The sequence below is a fragment of the Alligator mississippiensis genome, chromosome 1 (genome assembly GCF_030867095.1).
Source record: "Alligator mississippiensis isolate rAllMis1 chromosome 1, rAllMis1, whole genome shotgun sequence".
In the NCBI taxonomy this organism is placed as follows: Eukaryota; Metazoa; Chordata; order Crocodylia; family Alligatoridae; genus Alligator; species Alligator mississippiensis.
In genome coordinates this window covers 373,049,285-373,055,880 of record NC_081824.1, presented here as the reverse complement: position 1 = coordinate 373,055,880, position 6,596 = coordinate 373,049,285, and positions in this window count along the sequence as shown.

Sequence of the window (6,596 nt, the reverse complement as noted above, 5' to 3'; positions counted from 1 at the left end):
CAAGTTTGCTTAACTAATTGTCCCTGATTATTTGACTAAATTTTCATCACACTTTTAATTTACTTTAATATTATAGCTTTTAATTAACTTACCTTGAGTAAGAAAACTTTTTAATTGAATTTTATATAAGGAATGAAATAATTGACATCAATAATTAAGCCAGGTATTGTGTAATTTTTAAAATATAACTTAGTATTAACTCTTTTAAATATGACTTTAGTTTAAAATAAATATACTTAATAAAGAATTAATAATAATAGAGTTTTTCATGCCTGAAACCTAACTCTCTGCCACACTCTCATACCTTTATTAATCCTAGGTGCAGCTACATGTTTTTTTAATGTGCTGTAGTTAAGGTGTATTAAGTTTATAGTTTTATAGTTTCATAGTTTCTAGAGGACATGGTAACAGATAGTAATGAAGGCACTCCACTTTGAAGCACCGTCATTTGGTTAGGCATTTTTAAAGTGTTCTGCAGTCATGCATTTCTATTAGTGTATGGCTGTAGAGTACATTCAGTGGCTGATCACCAGAGATCCTGGTTTTTCTTTGATAAAAAAAAAAAAAATCCCCAATTTTCAGATTGAAAAAAGTAACCCCAAATCCACATTCTCCATGATTAAAAAGAACCACCACTAATATAGAGATACATCTACACTGCTATTTCATTTTAATCATGGGAAAATGTGGATTTGGATTAACTTTTTTAATGTGAAATTTGGGGAATTTTTTATCAAAGAAAACCAGGATTCCTGCTGATCTCACAACAAACAGTTCCAGCTGTCAGTGCCCACAATTTCTATTTGTGTGCCTAAATGGGAGGTTTTTAGCCATATAGTGGAATCCTTGACATTTACAAGCAGCATGTGATTCTATTATCCCTGCACTTTCTATATATGTCGATAGAGTGAACATGTGCAGTAGGCTATGTACTGGCTAGGCAGGTAAATGACAACATGTATGTGTCCACTGTGGATGTATAAGTCTATGGTCCCATCTACACATTACATTTAAGATGTAATTAACCAGGTCAAACAAGATTAACAAACATCTTAATTTGTAACACAGCCACACATCAATTAATTAATGGTGTGAGGAAACATTTTTTTACATAAAAATGCATAATAACTTTGTGCCTCATTCTTATCATGCCATTAATTGAACATGTTGCCCAGCCCTTTCCATTGGCTAGGACCCCCATCAGCTGACAGAGAGAAGGGGATGGATCTTCCTTAACCTGTGGTTTTGTGGCTACAGTATGAGTGAGGCCAAGAACATACATGTTCTGCTTCCTGGCAAGTACCCTAATCATTCAGCTCTTGGGGTTAAAATATAATAGGGTCTTTTTTTTCCTGGACCTACACTAAGGCAGCGATTATTAATCAGGGTTCTGTGGCATTCTTGGATGTCTTGAGATCCATTCAAGTGTGCCAAGTGTGCTATGCAATATTAGCACTGTTAGGTGTGTACATTGGCAATGTGTGCACATGCACCCCCTGAGATTGGTGGTGCACCCCTTTAAAAAAGTGCAGATGATACTATCAGTGGTGCCTGCTAATGGTCACCACTCACCACCCACCCACCCCCTCAGTGGCACCTGTGGGTGGTCCCCGGTCATGGCTGGCCATGCTGACACTGCTGGCAGCATCTGCGAGTGGTTGCTGAAAGCCAGTCGGCACTTGCCGTGTCCCCCCTGCCACCAACACTGCTGCAGCCACCTGTAGGAGCTCGCCATGGCCAACAGCCTCCAGGGGCATGAGGTATTTTTGGGTGTGTAAACATGATTTACAAGATAAACCCAGAAATATCAAATAAGAATCTACAGTACTGAAAACATTCAGACTGTTCTGGTCTTTCTGAGTTCTTTGCACCAGAATAATTAATCTATTATCTTCCTGTAGTCAGAAATAGATCAAAAACTAAGAGCTGACATTTTAAGAAATGTGTTTTGAGTCTAAAAAAGGTTGAGAAGCACTGCGCTAAGGTATATGTGTAAATGCCCACCCATTGAATACCAGACAAAGTGTGACCGATGTACATGTGCACGCTTATGGGTTCACAGTACAGAGGCAGGGCCAAAAACACCAAGGTATGCAGCTAGAAAACTGGCATTTAGCTGGACAAATGAAAACAAAATTCTACCTTTTCCCTCTTACCTCCCCAGTGGTCTAATTTCAACAGATAGATGCTCTCTTTAGACTGTGACCAGTTTTCCATTTTATAATATAAGAGAGCATTGTTCCAACTGTCTTAGGATGGAGTAGACCTTGAGGCTAGGTCTCCCATGTGCATTAGGCCACAAAGCAAAAGATAGGTGCAATGATTCCATGAACAGGGTCAAATCATACTTTTGGAGTTTGCTCACCATTTGTGGAAATCCACCAAACTGAAAAATAGCATAAGTGTATTTAAATGCTTCTGTGGCTGTGCTAAATAACTTCCAAATATTCACAGTATATAACCTGAGTTGTTAAGGGGGAAATTTCATAGATTTCATAGATTTCATAGACATTAGGGCTGGAAGGGACCTCGGAAGATCATCGAGTCCAGCCCCCCGCCCAAAGGGCAGGACGTCAGCTGGGTTCATAGGATCCCAGCAAGTTAAGCATCCAGTTTCATCTTGAAGGCGTTCAATGAAGGCGCTTGAACAACCTCCGGCGGCAGGCTGTTCCAGACCTTGGGGGCTCGGACAGTAAAGAAATTCTTCCTTATGTCCAGCCTGAAACGATCTTGTAGTAGTTTGTGACCATTCGTCCTCGTCATACCTTGGGGCGCTCTGGTGAACAAACGTTCCCCTAGATACTGGTGATCACCCCTGATAAACTTGTAGGTGGCCATCAGATCACCCCTGAGCCTGCGCTTTTCCAGGCTAAAGAGCCCCAGGGCTCTTAGCCTGTCATCGTAGGGTCTGCTTTCCTGACCCCTGATCATGCGCGTGACTCTTCTCTGGACTCTCTCAAGCTTCTCCACATCCTTTTTGAATTGTGGAGCCCAAAACTGGGCGCAGTACTCCAGCTGCGGCCTCACTAAGGCCGAGTACAGGGGGAGAATGACGTCCCGGGATTTGCTTGAGAAGCATCTATGGATGCAAGCCAGCGTTTTGGTCGCTTTACTAGCCGCAGCATCGCATTGCAGGCTCATGTTCATCTTGTGGTCAATGATGACCCCCAAGTCTCTTTCTTCCATAGTGCTAACCAACATAGCACTGCCGAGCCTATAAGGATACTGCGGGTTTTTTTTCCCAAGGTGGAGAACCTTGCATTTATCAGCGTTGAACACCATCAGATTCTCGTCCGCCCACTTGCTGAGCCTGTCCAGGTCAGCCTGGATCACTCGCCTGTCTTCTGGTGTGGATGCTTTGCCCCAAAGTTTGGTGTCATCCGCGAACTTGGCCAGTCCGCTTCTGACTCCAGTGTCCACATCATTAATGAAGATGTTGAACAGTATTGGTCCAAGGACAGAGCCCTGGGGGACCCCACTGGTCACAGGACACCACGATGAGTGACTTCCATCAATTACTACCCTCTGGGTCCGACCCCGGAGCCAATTTTCCAGCCAGTGGATCGTGGGGAACCCAAGGCGACAATTGGACAGTTTCTCCAAGAGACGATCATGGGACACCAGATCGAAGGCTTTTTTGAAGTCAAGATATATGACATCAATCTCATCTCCTTTGTCCAGGTGATAGGTCACCTGGTCGTAGAAGGAAATGAGATTGGTCAAGCAAGACCTACCCGCAACAAACCTGTGCTGGCTATCCCTTAAGATGTTGGCGTCGGCCAGTCCATTAAGGATGGCCTCCTTAATAAACTTTTCTAAGATCTTCCCCGGGATAGAAGTCAGGCTGATGGGCCTATAGTTAGCCGGATCCACTTTCCTCCCTTTCTTGAAGATAGGCACCACGTTGGCCTTCTTCCAGTCTTCGGGCACTACACCAGAGCGCCAAGAGTTTTCAAAGATCCGTACTAGAGGCTGGGCTATGATGCTCGCCAGCTCCTTGAGTACCCTGGGGTGAAGATTGTCAGGGCCGGCTGACTTGAAGGTATCCAGCTTCTCAAGATGTTCCTTCACAAAGTCAGCATTAATGGAGGGCAGGGGATCACCCCCACCCGGACTTCCCGGCCCTATAGCAGGCACAGGCGTCCCATGGGGCTGATGAAAGACCGACGCAAAGTACCTATTTAATAGGTTGGCTTTTTCCTGGGCGTCAGTTGTCAGTTGCCCCATCTGGTTCAGCAGGGGTCCAACGTTGCCCCTGCTTTTCCTCCGGCTCCCCACATATCTGAAAAAGGACTTTTTATTGTCCTTGATGCTCAAAGCTAGCTGGAGTTCAGTTGCAGCCTTGGCTTTCCTGGTCTGCTCCCTACAGGACCGGACCAGTGCAGAATAATCCTCCTTGGAGGTGACTCCCATCCTCCATCCTTTGTAGGCCTTTCTTTTTAGCCTCAGGAGGTCTGCTAGGTCTCTGGAGAGCCAGGGGGGGCTGCTGTGCCCTCTTGCTGCCTTTCCTCCGAGATGGAATAGACTTAGTTTGTGCATTGAGGATCGCTCCCTTGAGGAGCAACCACTCTTCTTGAACTCCCCTCTCCCTATGGTCACAGTCCCTTAGGGCCTCACTGACAAGCCTCCTGAGCTTGTCAAAGTCGGCTTTCCTGAAGTCAAGGACTTGCGTGTTGCTGACCGACTTGCCAGCTTTTCAGCGGACGGTGAAGGTGATCAGCTCGTGGTCGCTGTCACCCAGCTTCCCATCGATCACTAGGTCGCCGACTAGGTCCTCCCCAGTAGCCAGCACCAGGTCGAGCAGCGCTTTGCCTCTCGTTGGCCCATAGACTTCTTGAGTCAGGTAGAGGTCATCCACGCACGAGAGGAAGCTCTGTGACCGCTCAGATTTTGCTGAGCGATCCTCCCACAAGATGTCTGGGTAATTGAAGTCACCCATGACAACCATGGTCCTGGAGCAAGCTGCCTCAGCCAGTTCCTGGGCAAACTCCTGGTCTAGCTCAGGATTTTGGGTGGGAGGTCTGTAATAGACTCCCACCATTGTGTCCCCTGTGCCGTGTTCCCCACGGATTTTAACCCAGAGGGTCTCCAGCCGTCCACCCTGGTCGCCAATATCGGCTTGCAGGGATGCGTAGCTTTCCTTAACATAGAGAGCTACACCCCCGCCCCTTTTCTCTACACGATCCCTCCTGTACAGGGTATAGCCATCTATCCCCGTGGTCCAGTCATGGGTGGAGTCCCACCAGGTCTCCGTGATCCCTATGACATCGTAATTTTTTGCACTGCGCAGGAGGATGAGCTCCTCCTGCTTATTCCCCAAGCTCCTGGCATTTGTGTACAGGCAGGCAAGCGCCCCCTGGGGGGCTCCTTCCTTGCCCACAGATTTTACCAGGGCTGGGGCTGGGGCGGGCTCCCTTGAGTGCCATGATCCGCTGGCTTTGCAAGGATTGTTCAGCGGGCCAGCAGTGGCGGTCATCCCCCCGTCCCCCAGCGGGCTTAGTTTAAAGCCTGGTGGAGCAGGTCAGCCAGTCTGGCTGAGAAGAGCCTCCTCCCTAGGGGAGAGAGGTGGAGACCATCTCTTCCCAGCAGCTCGCTGCCTCTCTCGCCAAAGAGCGGGCTGTGGTCATGAAAGCCAAAGCCTTCCTGACGACACCAGCGCCGCAGTCTTTGGTTGACCACATAGATCCTCCTGTCCCTTCTCAGCCCATAGCCTGAGACTGGGAGGATCGACAAGAACACCACCTGTGCCATCAGAACCTTAAGCCCCGCTCCCAAATCCCTGTATGTGTCAAATATAGACACATAAGCAATATAGACACCTTCTCATGATTCAGGCCATTGTATAGATTGAAGTAAAATGTCATTTCATGACTTAAACTCCAAAAGTCTTTATTAGTGCCACTTAGCCATCTTAGAAGCAACATTGAATTTTGTCCTATGTGCATTACTAACAGAGAATTCGTAATACAAAGCAAGCAAGAAACCTCCTACTAAAATGAAATCATCATAAGACAATTAAGTGTATATAATCTAAGGCAGTGACTGTCCCAATAGGGCTTGTAACCCTAAGTAACAGGTGAGCTGAATAGGGACATGACACTACTGAGGAGCATCACCTGATGTGGGGAAATTGGGACCTTACAAAAGAAGGCTGCCTCATAGACAGAGAATTTGTGTGATGGATGAGACTAGAAATACAAGATGAGAAGGAGGGGAATGATGCTGAAATGCATAGAGGAAGCAGGTTCATTGACCTAAGGCAGTAGGATTGTTTTTTGTCTTTCTTCAGTTAAATGAGAAGGAAAACGGATGTGCACACATTTTCCTACAAAACAATTTGTATATAGCTGATTGCAAATGAGCCCTGAGTATTCCTTTATGACAAGATATGATGCCAGCAGTTAAGGATAAGTAGCTGTATCAAGGTCATCATTTTGCCAGAATTTAAATCATATAAAGTAGGAAAAACAAGATAACATTTGTATAAGGGTGTGCGGGGATGCTAGAACTCCATGGTGAATAAGTGGTCAGAGTACAAAACAAGGAAGAACAATATATTTAATAGAAATGATTGGCAAAATGTGAAAGTGAAAGGG